Below are 19,197 nucleotides of genomic sequence, written 5' to 3' on the forward strand. Positions count from 1 at the left end.
TGAGCAGTTGTAAATTAAAATTGTACATTGAAGTTGTAAAGTAAATTATGAGTTATTTTGACTTGTAAAAATTGTATTATATTTCTTTTATCTCAATCTTTGAAAAATCACTGTGGAATTGAGTTGATAAATATGTTGTGTTGAGAAATATGTTGAAGTTGAGATTTGGAAAAATATTGAAGTGCTTTTTACAGGTTTTCTGAAGAACTATTTTATCCAAAAAACAGATGACACTCTGCCAAAATTTTTACAGAAATTCCAAATAATTCAAATATGTTAGTTCTATCACTTTAGTTCAAAAAGGTTTTTAATACCTGTAAGTAGTGCTCACCACTGTAAAAGAAGTAAGAAAAGTTTTTAAAATCCCTTGTAGTGTATTTAATGGGTTATCAGTAGACGGAGTTGGTAATTCATTAGGTATACTACGGGATCATGTTATGCCTTACAGAGGGGTAAGGTGTGACATGTTTTAGTGGTATCAGAGCTAGTTTTTAAATTCTATTTTCACCTGTTATTTGAATATTCTTTCTTCATAGTACAACTGCTCAAAACATCATTGTTTGATACATACAGTACATTACATTATAAATATGCACTAACGGGAGGAAATCTCCTTGTATTATTTGTTCAGGAGATCTAAAACCCTCGCATTGACTATGGAAGAGGGTGATCGTTCAGTCGATCAATCTATTGAGGCTGAGTTGCAAGGGGATGCCCCAGGCCTACATAATGTCAGTGGTTCACCGCACCACTGCAGCATCTGCAGCTTTCTGCTCGATTCAAAGCTCAGATGGCTACAATGTTCCAACAAATGGTCGAAATGTGCCTACTCAAGTCCCAATACTGAGACACGATGGTACAACCACAATCTCCTACTAGGCAAGATGATAAATTGATGAAGTATGGGGCTCTGAGTTCAAGGGGACGATAGATCCTCTAGAAGTGAGCAGTGGTTAGAAAGGATGGATAGGGTATTCAAGAAAGCGCATTGCAGAGGAGCCTGATTCGAATACTCGGTATCTTTGCTATAGGGGATGCTTATGATCGTGGAAAACCATTCCCACACCGTAGAACCTGCAGTGCTAACATGGAATGACTTTCTCAGGGAATTCAGACAGAAATATGTCCCTGATGCTTATGTAGACAAGAAGTTACAAGAATTCTTAAGCCTGAAACAGGGGGGCAGATCAGTGGCTGAGTATGAAAGAGAATTTTCCCGCCTGAGCCATTATGCAGTGAGTCTACTTTCTACCAGCAGGGAAAGATGCAAGAGGTTTGAAACCGACTTGAAGCCCAGTATCAGACTACAAGTAGTCCGATTCAAACACACTAACTTCTCTGAACTTATTTCTCAAGCTCTAGAGTTAGAAAGAATTGAGTCTGAAGCTGCTCATGAGAAAAAGAAATCAGATAAGACAGAGAAAGAGGGAAAATCTATAGAACAGAGTTCCAGTGGTCCTACTGGAAAGAGGAAGAATCATGGGGGACATGGCAAAGGTGGCAAGAAGTCTGGTAGGGGAAGATATTCAGGACAGAAACCTCCTCTATCTGGTCAGCAGAGTACCAGAGGTTCCTACCCTCCCCGCCAATGTGAAACTTGTGGAAGAAATCATGGTGGGATATGCTACAAGGCTATTAGAGCCTGTTATAACTGTGGAGGCACCGGACACTTTGCCAAGGACTGCACCAGTAGTCGCAGAGTTGGACCACCTCCTACTACTGCAGAAGGGTCAATTCAGAGCCCTGTCACCAGAAGTTCACAACCACCCAGCAGAGGTAGAGGCAGGGGTAGAGGTAGCCCAGCAGGCAGCCAAGGCAAAGTGAAACAATCAGAGCAAGACAGTGCTCCAGTCAGAATGTATGCAATGAGACAGAGGGAAGAGGCCAAGACATCTGATGTTGTGGCTGGTACCTTCTCAACTTTTAATCAGAATGTGTTTGTGTTATTTGATCCGGGTTCTGCCCATTCTTATGTGAGTGCTAGCATCATTGATTGCATTGTTGTTCCATGTACAAAAATGGACTTTGAGGTGCTAGTAACAAGTCCACTAGGACAGGAAGTTAGGGTTAATAGAATGTATAGAGATTGTACTTTGGTGATCCAAGGACACACTTTTCTGTCTGATCTCATTAAAATGCCCTTCAGAGATTATGATATCATCTTGGGCATCGATTGGTTAGCTAGGCATCATGCCATGATTGGTAAGTGAGGTCAAGATCACTTTTGGCCTTCCTCAGTACGGTGATGTGGTAATACATGGGGAAAGATAATTATTGCCATCAAACATCATTTCGGCTGCACTAGCCAGAAAAATGATCAGAAAGGGGTGTGAAGCCTACTTAGCACATGTGGTAGACACCCAAGTGGGGAGTCCAGCATTGAAGGACATCCCTACAGTGTATGACTTTCCAGATGTGTTTCCTGATGAATTGCCAGGATTACCTCCGGAAAGAGAAGTGCAGTTTGAAATTAATGTTATGCCTGGTGTGGAACCAATCTCCATAACGCCATATAGAATGGCACCAGCAGAGTTGAAGGAGTTAAAGATACAATTGCAAGAACTACTTGAAAAGGGCTTCATCCGCCCTAGTGTGTCACCTTGGGAAGCACCAGTGTTGTTTGTTAAGAAGAAGGATGGTACTCTCTGCTTATGCATTGACTACCAGCAGTTGAATAAGGTGACAATAAAGAACAGATATCCATTGCCTTGCATTGATGATCTGTTTGATCAGTTGAAGGGTGCAGCTATATTCTCAAAAATTGATATGCGATCTGGTTATTATCAGTTGAAGGTGCAAGAGCAGAGTATTCCAAAAACTGCTTTCAGAACTCGGTATGGCCACTATGAGTTTTTAGTGATGCCATTCGGGTTAACAAATGCTCCAGCTACTTTTATGGATCTGATGAACACTATCTTCAGACCATATCTTGATCAATTTGTGGTGGTGTTTATTAATGACATTTTGATATATTAAAGGAATGCAGAGGAGCATGACAGACATCTGCGGATTGTACTGTAGACTTTAAGGGAGAAACAACTATACGCCAAATTATCGAAGTGTGAATTTTGGTGTAAAGAAATCTCCTTTTTGGGACATGTTGTGTCAGCTGAAGGGATCAAGGTAGATTCCAGCAAGGTAGAAGCTATCCTTAATTGGAAGCCGCCCAAGAACATCACAGAAATTCGCAGTTTTTCTGGGTCTAGCTGGATATTACCGTCGGTTTGTGAAGGGGTTTTCTATGTTATCTTCTCCACTGACCAAACTGCTTCGGAAAGATGTAAAATTTCAGTGGACAGATAAATGCCAGCAGAGTTTTAATGAGTTGAATAGGCGTTTAACGGAAGCTCCAGTCCTCAATTTACCTACTCCGGGTAAAGAATACACAGTTTATAGTGATGCTTCTCACAATGGGCTAGGCTGTGTACTGATGCAAGATCGGAATGTCATTGCTTATGCATCACGCCAGCTGAAACCGCATGAGAGGAACTGCCCAACACATAATCTAGAGCTAGCAGCTATTGTTTTTGCTCTGAAGATCTGGAGACACTATTTGTATGGGGAGAAATGCTACATTTACACAGATCACAAGAGCTTGAAGTATGTGGGCGCCCAGAAGGAATTGAATTTGAGGCAGAGGAGATGGTTAGAATTCATTAAAGACTATGATTGCTTAATAGACTATCAGCCAGGGAAAGCAAATGTGGTGGCTAATGCCTTAAGTCGTAAGACTATGGCAAGTCTCAGAGTTTCTCCTTTGTCCATGGTAGGTGAATTGAAAGCACAGCATGCCAGTTTAGAGATTGATGATGAGGGACAGACAGTAGTTGCATGGCATGTACAGCCAGTGTTGATTGATCAGATCATAATGGCTGCTCAGAGTGATGAAAAATATCAGAAGCTACTGAAAGAAGTCCAGCAGGGCAAGAAACCTGAATTCTCTATGAGAAATGATGGTTTATTGCTACATCAGGGCAGAATGTGCGTTCTTAGTGATGTGGAATTGAGACAAATCATTATGAAGGAAGCACATGAGTCTCCATTCGCTATGCACCCTGGTGGAACTAAAATGTACAGAGGGCTGAAAGAGCATTACTGGTGGATGGGTATGAAGAGAGATATAGCTGAATTTGTTTCCAAATGCCTAACTTGTTAGCAAGTAAAGGCAGAACATCAAGTTCCAGCTAGTTTGTTACATCTTTTGTCAGTACCAGAGTGGAAATGGGAACGGATAACTATGGATTTTGTAGGACTTCCAAGGACACAGAGTAGTCATGATGCAGTATGGGTTATAGTTGACAGATTGACCAAGTCTGCTCACTTTTTGCCAGTTCGGATGGACTATAGCCTGGAAAGATTGGCCAGATTGTACATATATGAGATTGTAAAATTGCATGGAGTGCCAGTATCAATTGTGTCTGACAGAGATCCTAGGTTCACTTCTAGATTCTGAGGTAGTCTTCAGAGAGCCCTAGGAACTAGATTGAACTTCAGCACAGCATTCCACCCACAGACAGATGGCCAGTCTGAAAGGGTTATTCAGATATTGGAGGATATGCTACGGGCTTGTGTGATTGAGTTTGAAGGTAGTTGGGATACACACTTGCCTTTAATTGAGTTTGTTTATAACAACAGCTACCAATCAAGCATTGGGATGCCACCATATGAAGCATTGTATGGCAGGAAGTGCAGAACTACCTTATGTTGGGATGAAGTAAGTGAGAGGAAGATGATTGGACTAGAAATTGTTCAGCAGACAGAGGAAAAGATCATATTGATTAGAGATAGACTCAAGGCTGCATCAGACCGTCAGAAGTCCTATGTTGATTTGAAAAGAAGAGATATTGAATATGCAGTGGGTGATAAGGTATTCCTCAAAGTTTCTCCTTGGAAGAGGATTATGAGATTTGGCAGAAAGGGGAAACTGAGTCCTCGTTTCATCGGACCATATGAGGTTCTGGAAAGAGTGGGTCCTTTGGCATACCGGTTGGCATTACCTCCAGAGCTAGCAAGGATACACAGTGTCTTCCATGTGTCCATGTTAAGGAGGTACAGATCTGACCCATCTCATGTACTATCAGTTGATGAGATTGAGGTAAATCCAGACCTCTCATATGAGGAAGAACCCATAAAAATTCTGGCTTATGAGGTGAAGCAGCTGAGGAACAAACAGATACACCTGGTTAAAGTGCTGTGGAACCATCATTCAGGCCAGAAGGCTACTTGGCAATGTGAAGAGGATATGAGGAGACAGCACCCATAGCTGTTCAGAGACTAATGCCAGGTAAAATTTCGAGACGAAATTTATTTAAGGGGGGGAGAATTGTAACACCCCTATGTTCGGTAGTGCGTTCTACTATTCTGGTGACCAGTGTTATCCGGACAGCTAGGATACCTAGAACTACACTTCGTTATGAGTGAAGAGACATAAAATAATGAAATACAAGAAGAGAAAACACAATAAAAATAAAGGAAAAATAATAGCAAAGAAATGTAACCAAGTTAAGCGAGCCGAGAACCTTAGCGATGGGTGACCGCACCGGGAAGTTACAGCGTGGATGTTGACTAGCCCTGGACTGCGGGGAACCCTGAAAAATATTTTTAGGACTTAAATAGACCCTTATTGAAGTATAAATATCATTAGAAATATCAAAGGAAAATTAAATAATTAGTACAAAGAAAAGTGAGAAATCGAAAAACAGACAAAACCCGGTGTCACCGAAAAATCGGGAATGCAACCCGAACAGGGGCATTATGGTCATTTGACATCCCGAATTGTCTTTTGACCTAAATGTCCATTAAAAATAAATAATATTACACTTGGAAAATATAATGAAAAATTTATTTGGTGGTACCTAAAGTAAATAGCAAAAATTATGGGTTAATGTGGGATAAATGAAAGTTAAACTTATTATATGATTTAATTGGTGTAAGTGGACCACTATAGGAATAAACTAAGAACCAAATGGCAGGTGTACACCCATTATACATTCTGAAATTTCATCTTCTCCAAATTCTCTCAACTATGCCGAAATGAAGAAGTGAAAAACCCTCCATTGCCGTTTTGCATGAAGCTTGATCCACTCCTTCAATTTACCTCCAATCATCTAGGTTTCTTCATTAAAGATCACCTCCACATCACAAGGAAGAAGTAGATACCAATATTAAGAAGTTTTAGTGAAGATTAAGCAAGTCCCAACAATAGGTAAGTTTGAGTTTTTGAATATTTTTTTGATAAACTTTGTATACATGTTATGGGTGGTTGATTTGTGAAGAAAATTTTCAAGTTTGAGGAGTTATTGATATATCCAGTTTAGACAGCCATGGAGTTGTATGTTTAATGATTTATTCTTACATATAGTTGATGGGAATTCATGTTGAATAGGGTGATTTAATGTCCTAGTAAGTTATTTCCTTGTATATGTGGTGATTGGGCATTTAAAATTGAAGTTGAGGAAGTTATGTGAAACTTTGGCAAGGTGGAGCAATTCGGCAGCCTTGAGACTCCATGATGAATGTATGAATTCATGAAGATATTGGCAGAATTATGACATTGAGGATTGATGGATATGTATATAAATTAGTTGTGGAAATTATATGAAATAATGAGTAGTGTTTATGTGTATTTGTGGTTGTATTTGGACTTTATGAATTAGAGTTTTATTTGGTGTATTAAGGATGTTTGTAATCTGCCCAAAGTGACTTTAAAGTGAAGTGGTATATGGTTTTGGTAATGTACCAAAACAGAATTGGGTTGAGGAGTGGATTTATGGTAAGGTAAATGTGTAATTGCTACATGTTTAAGCAAGATAATTAAGGACAGTGTGCATTTTGGCCTATAACTCTAAATGTGTAACTCCAGTTGGTATGAGACCAATTGGAGGTGAAACTAGGCACAAAATGTGCCAACTTTCATTGAGAAAGCATACCAAAATTCTGCTTGTAATGTAGCATGAAAAATGACCAATTCGGATTAAGTACAATTGAGACCTGAAAATTGACCAATTGGGCAGCAGTTAGTGTTTAGGCCATACCTCACTCAAAACAGGTCCAATTGACCTGAAATTTTAACCATGAATAGTTAAGACCCATACCTACAAGTCATATGAAGACACCAAAACCCAGAAATGACCATAAGCAAGTCAAACAGCTTTCACAAGTTCAGGTCCAAAAATTGGCCGAACCAAAGTTGACCAAAATTGAACTAAATTGATGCCATTTGATCAGCAATAGTAAAATGACCATAACTTGGTCTGCATAACTCAGAATGACCTAAAATGTTGCCCTGCATTCCATAAGACATAGATCTACAAGTTTGTAGTTTTGACCGAAACCCGAAAACTGAGGGAACTAGGTCTTCCGGTTAGGTCAAACTAGTATACCGGAATCCAGCAAGTTGCAATAAAATGCACTAAACAAGAAAATGAAATTGGTAACGGGTACCAACCCTAAAACACTATCGAATGTGACATATTAGTGACACTAAAACCTAATTTACATAGAACGCATCAAGGGTCGGTATATTAGGTGATTAAGCAAATAATAGCTTTCAGTGAAATACTTATCAAGCATTATCGATAGAGACAATTTCATTTAGTACTGAAACACTTCAAATTGTGTTTCTCAGTTAGTAAAGACTCAGGGAAAGGGAAGGAAACACTGAGTCCAGACCAGGAGACAATCATCAGAGGTTTGTGCACAACAACTATTTCATTTGAATTTTTCAATTGAAATGAATTATGACTATTTGTACATTATTGTTTTAAATTGTGGAAATGTGTTTGAATGGATATTTATCGCTTGAAAAGCATTGTAAATGATTTGAAAACTGTGATAAATTATTTGAATGATATTTATGGATACTTATTGATTGAAATATATTGGAAATGGTTTGAAACCACAGCTATCATGTATATTGATTGTATTCCTCGCTAGCTTGTCTAGTGGGACGAATTGAATTCCCTCTCTGGCTGAAGTGTTGAGGTGTGTGCCTGTTGAGGATGAATTGGATGAGTACTCATATTTTTGCTAGCTAGCTATGTTATTCCTCATTATTCATCGACTTTTGGGACGAATTGGATACCTCATTAGCCATCGGCTTTTGGGATGAATTGAACTTTGGAACATGATTAAGCTGTGTGTGATTTATTGATATGTATTATGAGATTGTGAAATGAATTTAAGCTCTTATTGACATATACTGTCTTTTGAATTCAACCATGATCTGACTTATTGAAATTTATTGTGATATTGAGAAATGGAGTTTAAATTCTTGTGGACATTATTTTCTTGAATTTAACTATGGTTTTAAGTATCCACTGTTTATATGATTTATGAATTGTGATTTAAATTGTATTTGGTTAATGTTGTGCACCACTGAGACATTATCTCAAATGATAGCTTTTATTGTCGTCGCAGACAGATGCATGCACAGTGATGAGACTAGGCTGCTAGTACCTCCAGCGAGAGATTACCGGGTATAATGAATATACCAACATTTTGCATTTTGTACTGTAATGTATGACCACTGTATATACATATTGTTTTTTATTTTGAGCAGTTGTAAATTAAAATTGTACATTGAAGTTGTAAAGTAAATTATGAGTTATTTTGACTTGTAAAAATTGTATTATATTTCTTTTATCTCAGTCTTTGAAAAATCACTGTGGAATTGAGTTGATAAATATGTTGTGTTGAGAAATATGTTGAAGTTGAGATTTGGAAAAATATTGAAGTGCTTTTTATAGGTTTTCTGAAGAACTGTTTTATCCAAAATACAGATAGCACTCTGCCAAAATTTTTACAGAAATTCCAAATAATTCAAATATGTTAGTTCTATCACTTCAGTTCAAAAAGGTTTTTAATACCTGTAAATAGTGCTCACCACTGTAAAAGAAGTAAGAAAAGTTTTTAAAATCCCTTGTAGTGTATTTAATGGATTATCAGTAGACGGAGTTGGTAATTCATTAGGTATACTACGGGATCATGTTATGCCTTACAGAGGGGTAAGGTGTGACATTACATTAAGTAGGCTCGCCAATTAGCTTTATAATTTATAGTGTGTTAGAAAATACTTTTAGCTAACAATTCATCCAAAATTAATGTCAATCATACTTGTTATTATAGTTTTTATCCTAAAGGACTAGTCACTAATACATCAAAATTTATTCCCATGTAAAGGAATAGCAACAGAACATATAGTTCTAACACTAACACACAACTAAGTAGTGCTGGGATCAAATAATAACTAATTGTTTCTTTCAAAAATTAAGAACTTACTAGCAGCTACATCCAAAGTTTCTGTTCTTTCTCCTTGGCGCATAGTGGACGCTCTGACTAGTGCGCTATTATATTCGGGTTGATTCACTGTGTTATGGTTGTGAGGAGTACCAACTCTATTTCTATCTCGACTCTGACCGATTGTCTGTGAACTCTGGAGAGCAGATCGAGGTGCTCTAGTATAATCTCTAACAAAGTGTCTAAGCTTTCCATAATTTTAGCAGGCTCCAGTGGCCTTACGACAAATACTCCCATGTAGTTTGCCACAAACATGGTAGATACGGGCAGAATAAGAACTTCTAGTTGTTCGACAACTGGACCTTGGTGGCCTCTACCCTGAAGATCCGCCTCTATCAGATCCATAACCACTAGGCTCTCCAATATTCTTCCTTTTTCCCAATTTACTATTTGAACTTTGATCACCAGGTCTTTTATTCTTCTATATTTCATATTGCCCTTGTGGGTATTGGGTTTGTACTTGGGCTTGGGCTGACAAATTATCAGCCATTTGTTGAAAGAAAGTAGCCATTTGCTGGGCCATTTGCGCAGTAATTTGTATAGGTGGTGTAACACCCCTCACCCGACTATAGTGTAGCAGAGCAAGGCGTACTACAATCTGTGCCGGAGCACCCTAATTTATCTTACTTCATTTTTTTAATAATTTTTAATTCATTTAATTTAATATCAATTATTTTTCGATGGAAAAACCAGCGGAGTTTCCCCTATTTTATTATCGTTAGGTGTATTTCAATATTCACCTGTTTAAAATTCAACAATATTTTCAAAAAAAAATCTTATCCATGCTAATCATAATTATCTCATCAATCATTCTCATAATTTTCTCATATTTCAAATCTCATCCATACATTTCAATTTCATAATCATTTTCATACATTTCCATTCATACTCAATTCATATGTAAACATTCTCAAATTACATAAGCAAAATTTTCAAATTTCCTTAATTTACATAATTTACAAAATAATTATAAAATTTCATAATTTACATGATATATAAATTATTACATATGAAAAAGCTAATTTATTAATTTACATCGCATTCCTATTAATTACCTGTTCATAATATGCATTACAATATAATATCTAAGCATTTTATACAAAATATAAAATATGATCTATATGGGCCCTATCTATATGCATTGCTGAGGAGGTGACAACCTTGAATACTTGAGACACTTCTGCAGATCAGAACTCCCAAAATTCCCAGTTAAATGTCCATAAGGTTCTAGCTTCAGCACCTGTGTGAAGGAAACAATTCCAGCGCGCTAAGCATTACTGCTAGTGGTGCAATAATATAACAAGAAAATAATATACAAAAAAAAGATAGAAACAAAATTCGGATAATTAAGATTTATTTATACTTCACATGCGGTTTTTAAAATTTAATATGTTTTATCCTAATTTAGTCTTCTTTGAAAGTGTTTATTTCGCCAATGTACAGTAATAATGTACAAAGAAAAATGATCTAAAAATAATAAATTTATGCTTATATTATTATATAAGTCACATTTGCAATATTTATTTATGTTATAATTTTCTTTGCTAATTTTTTAGCATTTTCTCAATATTTGCTAGGTTGTCTAAGATTATCTCATAATAAGTAAATTTTAATATCGGTCCAGTCCATTTCAATTCTTTCTAATAAATAACTATTCTAATTTATTTTAGGTCATCTTACTCATTTATTTTATTTAATTTTTAATATTTTTAATTGCTAATATTCTTAACTTATCTCAATAAATTTCATTGCCTAAGTAACCTATGACAGACTGATTAAACTGGATAACGGATCGTTGGCACTGGACACCGTGGTGCCTCGGGCCATCATACCATGGGACGCGGAACGTCAACCACGTATGCAGTCAGTATGGCTAAAAAGCCATAATAACACATAACCGGGCATAAAAGCCATGAATGTTGGCATAAAGCCATGAATACGGGCATAAAGCCATGAATACGGGCATAAAGCCTTTCGCAGTACTACTAAAACAATACCCTATTGGCATGCCAAACTATCCAATCTAACACACATGTCTAGGCAATACAAGGGCACATAATATCATTAAATATTAATATATTGTGTTTTATGACTTCATTATTTCATGACAAATTCCATAATTTATACATTCATCATAATATTCATACATTCTTTACATCATTCATATTGATCACAATTCACAACAATTGTGTTGATGTACCATTGTACTCAAAACATTCCTCCTTTCTCTTATATAGAAAACTAATGTTCCATTCATATTTTCATGTGATTCATTTATTCATTACAATATTTATATGAATTCATAACTCATACAAGGTGTTATTATCTTATTTGTAATGGAAACATAAATCCTAATGTAAACCTCATCCCATTTATACTCAACAATCCATCTAGGTTAATGTCATTTCATATTCAAGTGGTATTACTTATGTTTTATTAGACCTACTAGTAATAGGAATACAAATCTTAACTATATACTCACATAACTTAAATGTTCATTAAGCCATTTAGATGAATTACTATTTCTATTCCAAGTGATTCATGAATGTTTCATGGATTCCAAATTTCATACCTTAATTTCCTCTACCAATTTAGTTATTATACTTTGTGTCTTTGTATTACTATTCTCATTACTATTCACTCAAATTGTTGACTTTTTAATAGATAATATATTTATTGAACCTAAGCTCACCAAGATACCACATTTTGCATTTTATTTTTGTTGGTATTGGTTTCCAATACCATTTCAAAGCTTATCTTATGTTATTCAAAATTTTCAGATTTCATATCCTAGGTTTACTGTTCCATTAGTCATTTTTGCAGTGGGAATTTGGCAAAATGATCAAAATGAAAGTTGTTCCTTATTTTGTCTAGTTGAATTTTTGTTTTTTTTTGAATCACTCCATTTGGAGCTTTGTAACTCAAGTTATGGCCTGAAAACCACAACTAGCCGGATTGAAATTTTTCCAGAATTTCTAGACTGACCAAATCAATAGTGTTAGAAATAGTGACTGCAACTCACTTTTTGAATATGGTCTGGTGATAATTTGGGTTAGGTTTCTTCATGAAAGTTGTAGATCTATATCTCAGCTTGTTTTTGGTAAATTTCAAGTCAATTAGACCTTTCTACACTGAGTTATGGCCAAATGACTAAATACTATTCATTTAGTCATTTCGTCCAGGCAGAATGCAGGTCACCTAGATTAGGGCAATTTTTTGGTCTGCTAAATTTGGTTTTATGGGCATGGTTTCTTCACCAAAGTTGTGCCATTATGTGTCTAGTTTCATGTCCAATTATCTTTGCACCAATTGAACCTCTACAATTCTAGTTATGGCTGTCCAAACCTACTGGACTCATGCCTAGTCCTGCAGGTCACAAAGGGCAGCATGCCTAAGCTCAACTCCAACATCCTTACTCACTTCAATTCCTCCTCACACACATTCAAATGGTCACTAATTGACCATTACAAGGTTAATATACCATTTCATGAGCAAACCCTAATTTTTTTCACAAACCCTAATTTTCAAGTGTCCATTTCATGCTATCATGCCATCTAACACATCCAACACACATAATCCAACATCTAACTCAAGTTTTCTCATCACAAACCACTTCTAAACAATTCAAGTCATACAAATCAACAAATCTTATCCTTGTCCCATGGCCGCAAATTTTCATACACATTTCAATATAATTGTTTTGTTCAATTTTTCAACAAACTCTCATTTAATTAGTCTTCCTAACAAAGATTAAAAAGAGAGGAAAGTAAGTATAGGCACTAACCTTTTTGAGTTTCATTTAACCTTGATTAAACCTCCCTAATCTCTTCTTTTTTGGCTGCCAATAGCTTTTTCTAGGTGAAAGATCAAATTTTTGTGAAGGGACTTGGTAATTTTGGTGAACAAATGGAGAGGAAATTCAAGCTTTTAAACTTGAAAATGGTGGAACCTCTTTTCTCTCTCTCTCTCTCTCTCTCTCTCAACGCTTTTGGCTGCCCAAAGGTTGAAGATGCAGATTGTTTGTTTCAATTTTTGGTCTCTTTTATCTCTTTTAATGAGTTTAACAAATTGTGATTGGTGGAGGAAATTTAAATGACATCATATGATGTCATAATTAGCATTTTCTTTCATTTTCTTTTCTTTTCTTCTCTACTCATTTCTAATTTAATTTTTAGCAATATTTATTCATATTTTAGATCATAATAATTATTTACTTAAATGGACAAGTCGGCCAAAAATCATCTCTGAAGACAAAATGACCAAAATGCCCTCCATTTGGCTTAACAGACTAAAATTGTCTGTACCGATTGAAAATTTTTTTTAAACCTTTTCTTGGCATTCTAATGCCATAGAAACTAACTCTTCTCTGGAGTCCCAAAAATTATTTTATAAAATTTTCTCTTGGTTTAGGGCTCCTAGTTGCGGGAACCGCAACTTTCCATTGGGTTACCCATCGCTAAGTCCCCGGCTCATTTAATTTGGTTGTATTTTATTTCTAAAATTTTTCCTTAATTTTTCTTACACTTATTTGGGTTATTTATGACTCCTCACTCTAGTCTAAATATTTTCCCAGACGTTCTAGCTGCCCAGACCAACACCGATCACCGAAACAGTAGAATGTGTGAAATTGCTACAGTGAGGGTGTTACAATTCTTCCCCTCTAACAAAAATTTCGTCCTCGAAATTTACCGGGTGTAGGTATCTGAGATAATTCCTTTACCTTTCTATTGCTCTCTCTGTCTACTTCTTTTATATATATATGGTACTATTTAGTCTTCTCGAATCTATCATTATACACTTAGGCATATCATAAGGGAAGGATACTTTACCTCAAATTCACATTTGGGGCTTCTTGCTCCTCTTCGGCTTGGGTGACATTTGAAAGTGGTGTCACTATTGTACTTGGTCCTTCCATGACCTCTGTTTGAGTCCGTGGTAAATTCCTCTTAGGACAATCTTTCAGACGATGCTCTATGGCCCCACATCTATAACAGGCTCCAGTCAATCCCCTACATTCACCTTTATGCCACTTGTTACAATGGCCACATTTTCTTGCTAGTCTTGGCGCACTCACTGCTAGTGTTTCTAGTTAATCTCTTCTAGGTATAGGCCTGGGTCTAGATCTCCTACTTTGATCAGATGTTTGACTTAACTGTTCTCTCTGGCTCTTATTACTAGACTGTCCAAATTTTCTCTTTTGCTGATCACCACTCCTCTTTTGTTCCTCTTCATGAACACAGCTAATATATTTCTTTCTGAACTCTATCAGAAAGAATTCCCAGGTTACATCAGTTGGTGGCACTACCTTGGTTACAACATCCCACCACCGATATGCAGCTTATTGTAATAATGAAATTGCACACTCCAAACTCTGTTCTGGTGTGCAATGGAGCTGCTGCAGGACTCTTTCAGTCCTTTCTAACTAATACTTAGCCATTGAAGAATCGTCTTCCTTTTTACCATTGAAATCTACAGCTCCATACTTCCTAATTTTTCCTAGAGGTGATTTATGCTGAGACAGTGGTGGAATAACCCTAGTCATCTGTTGAAAAAATTCAGTCATCTGCTCAAACAAGGCCTGTTGGGGTTGTACAGGCACCTATTGCACTGGTAGAGTAGGATCTCCCCAATTTCCAATATCACTACCAGTCGGGATACGGCTTACTACTTCTTCTTCCACTGCCCTCTGTGATTCTGAGTCCATACCTTAACCTAAAATAACCAAGAAAATAGATCTGCATTAGTGTCACCTCAACTCATATGGATGCAATGCATGTTATGCACACAATCTTATTCTATCTATCTACGCCTAGGAATGCCTAAACCGTGCTCTGATACCAATAAATGTAACACCCCTCACCCGACTATAGTGTAGCTGAGCAAGGCGTGCTACAATCGGTGCCGGAGCACCCTAACTTATCTTACTTTATTATTTTAATAATTTTGAATTCATTTAATTTAATATCAATTATTTTTTTTATGGAGAAACCAGCGGAGTTTTCCCTATTTTATTATCATTTGGTGTATTACAATATTCACCTGTTTGAAATTCAATAATATTTTTAAAATAAAATCTTATCCATGCTAATCATAATTATCTCATCAATCATTCTCATAATTTTCTCATATTTCAAATCTCATCCACACATTTCAATTTCATAATCATTTCCATTCATACTCAATTCATATGTAAACATTCTCAAATTACATAAGCAAAATTTTTAAATTTCCTTAATTTATATAATTTACAAAATAATTACATATGAAAAAGCTAATTTATTAATTTACATTGCATTCCTATTAATTACCTGTTCATAATATACATTACAATACAATATCTAAGCATTTTATACAAAATATAAAATATGATCTATATGAGCCCTATCTACATGCATTGCTGAGGAGGTGACAACCTTGAATACTTCAGACACTTCTGCAGATCAAAACTCCCTGTTAAACGTCCATTGGGTTCTAGCTTCAGTATCTACGCGAAGGAAATAATTCCATCGCGCTAAGCATTGCTGCTTAGTGGTGCAATAATATAACAAGAAAATAATATACAAAAAAAGATAGAAACAAAATTTGGATAATTAAGATTTATTTATACTTTACATGTGGTTTCAAAAATTTAATATGTTTTATCCTAATTTAGTCTTTTTTGGAAGTGTTTATTTCGCCAATGTACAGTAATAATGTACAAAGAAAAATGATCTAAAAATAATAAATTTATGCTTATATTATTATATAAGTCACATTTGCAATATTTATTTATGTTATAATTTTCTTTGCTAATCTTTTATCATTTTCTCAATACTTGCTAGGTTATCTCAGATTATCTCATAATAAGTAAATTTTAATATCAGTCCAGTCCATTTTAATTCTTTCTAATAAATAACTATTCTAATTTATTTTAGGTCATCTTACTCATTTATTTTATTTAATTTATAATATTTTTAATTGCTAACATTCTTAACTTATCTCAATAAATTTCACTGTCCAAGTAACCTATGACAGACTGACTAAACTAGATAACGGGTCGTTGGCATTGGACACCGCGGTGCCTCGGGCCGTTATACCATGGGACGCGGAACGTGAGCCACGTATGCAGTCAGTATGGCTAAAAAGCCATGATAACACATAATCGGGCATAAAAGCCATGAATGTTGGCCTAAAGCAATGAATACGGGCATAAAGCCTTTTGCAGTACTGCTAAAACAATATCCTATTGGCATGCCAATCTATCCAATCTGACACACATGTCTCGGCAATACAAGGGCACATAATATCATTAAATATTAATATATTGTGTTTTATGACATCATTATTTCATGACAAATTCCATAATTTATACATTCATCATAATATTCATACATTCCTTACATCAACTAATGTTCCATTCATATTTTCATGTGATTCATTTATTCATCACAATATTTATATGAATTCATAACTCACACAAGGTGTTATTATCTTATTTTTAATGGAAACATAAACCTCATCCCATTTATACTCAACAATCCATCTAGGTTAATGTCATTTCATATTCAACTGGTATTACTTATGTTTTATTAGATCTACTAGTAATGGGAATACAAATCTTAACTATATACTCACATAACTTAAATGTTCATTAAATCATTTAGATGAATTACTATTTCTATTCCAAGTAATCCATGAATGTTTCATGGATTCCAAATTTCATACCTTAATTTCCTCTACCAATTTAGTTATTATACTTTGTGTCTTTGTATTACTATTCGCATTACTATTCACTCAAATTATTGACTTTTTAATACACAATAAATTTATTGAACCTAAGCTCACCAAGATACCATATTTTGCATTTTATTTTTGTTGGTATTGATTTCCAATACCATGTCAAAGCTTATCTTATGTTATTCAAAATTTTTAGATTTCATATCCTAGGTTTACTGTTCCATTAGTCATTTTTGCAGTGGGAATTTCGCAAAATGATCAACATAAAAGTTGTTCCTTATTTTGTCTAGTTGCATTTTTTTTTTCGAATCACTCCATTTGGAGTTTTGTAGCTCAAGTTATGGCCCGAAGAGCACAACTGGCCGGATTGAAATTTTTCCAGAATTTCTGGACTGACCAAATCTACAGTGTTAGGAACAGTGACTGCAACTCACTTTTGAATATGTTTTGGTCATAATTTGGGTTAGGTTTCTTCATGAAAGTTGTAGATCTATATCTCAGCTTATTTCTGGTAAAATATCAGGTCAATTAGACCTTTCTACACTGAGTTATGGCCAAATGACTAAACACTATTCATTTGGTTATTTTGCCCAGGTAGAATACAGGTCACCCGGATTAGGGCAATCTTCTGGTCTGCTAAATTTGGTTTTATGGGCATGGTTTCTGAACCAAAGTTGTGCCATTATGTGTCTAGTTTCATGTCCAATTAGCCTTTCATCAATTGAACCTCTACAATTCTATTTATGGCTATCCAAACCTGCTGGACTCATGCCCAGTCCTGCAGGTCACCAAGGGCAGCATGCCTAAGCTCAACTCCAGCATCCTTACTCACTTCAATTCCTCCTCACACACATTCAAATGGTCACTAATTGACCATTACAAGGTTAATATACCATTTCATGAGCAAACCCCTATCATGCCATCTAACACATCCAACACACATAATCCAACATCTAACTCAAGTTTTCTCATCACAAACCACTTCTAAACAATTCAAGTCATACAAATCAACAAATCTCATCCTTCTCCCATGGCTGCAAATTTTTATACACACTTCAATATAGTTGTTTTTTTCAATTTTTCAACAAACTCCCATTTAATTAGTCTTCCTAACAAGGATTAAAAAGAGAGAGAAGTAAGTATAGGCACTAACCTTTTTGAGCTTCACTTAACCTTGATTAAACCTCCTTAATCTCTTTTTCTTTGGCTGCCAATACCTTTTTCTAGGTAAAAGATCAAATTTTTGTGAAGGGACTTGGCAATTTTGGTGAACAAATTGAGAGGAAATTCAAGCTTTTAAGCTTGAAAATGGTGGAACCTCTTCTGTCTCTCTCTCTCTCTCTCTCTCAACATTTTTGGCTGCCTAAAGTTTGAAGATGCAGATTGTTTGTTTCAATTTTTGGTCTCTTTTATCTCTTTTAATGAGTTTAACAAATTGTGATTGGTGGAGGAAATTTAAATGACATCATATGATGTCATAATTAGCATTTTCTTTCATTTTCTTTTCTTCTCTTCTCTACTCATTTCTAATTTAATTTTTAGCAATATTTATTTATATTTTAGATTATAATAATTATTTACTTAACTGGACAAGTCAGTCAAAAATCATCTCTAAAGACGAAATGACCAAAATGCCCTCCGTTTGGCTTAACAGACTAAAATTGTCTGTACCGATTGAAAAAAATTTTCTAAACCTTTTCTGGGCATTCTAATGCCATAGAAACCTCAATAACTCTTCTCTGGAGTCCCAAAAATTATTTTATAAATTTTTCTCTAGTTGCGGGAACCGCAACTTTCCATTAGGTTACCTATCGCTAAGGCCCCGGCTCATTTAACTTGGTTGTATTTTATTTCTTAAATTTTTTCTTAATTTTTCTTACACTTATTTGGGTTATTTATGACTCCTCACTATAGTCTAAATATTTTTCTAGACGTTCTAGCTGCCCAGACTGACACCTTTCACCAAAACAGTAGAATGTGCAGAATTGCTACAGTGAGGGTGTTACAGGTGGGGCTGGTAAAGTCAAGCTTCCGACTCTCTGAGGGGTTGGGGCCTCACCTTATACTTTTGCTGTCATAGACTATTCTATTGTCACATCCTTCTCTTCCTTATCTTTTCACGGGATTTTCTATTTCCTGTACAACCAACATAAGGAGATTTCTCTCCATTTGTTCATATTTATG

This window comes from Hevea brasiliensis, chromosome 1 (genome assembly GCF_030052815.1).
Source record: "Hevea brasiliensis isolate MT/VB/25A 57/8 chromosome 1, ASM3005281v1, whole genome shotgun sequence".
In the NCBI taxonomy this organism is placed as follows: domain Eukaryota; kingdom Viridiplantae; phylum Streptophyta; class Magnoliopsida; order Malpighiales; family Euphorbiaceae; genus Hevea; species Hevea brasiliensis.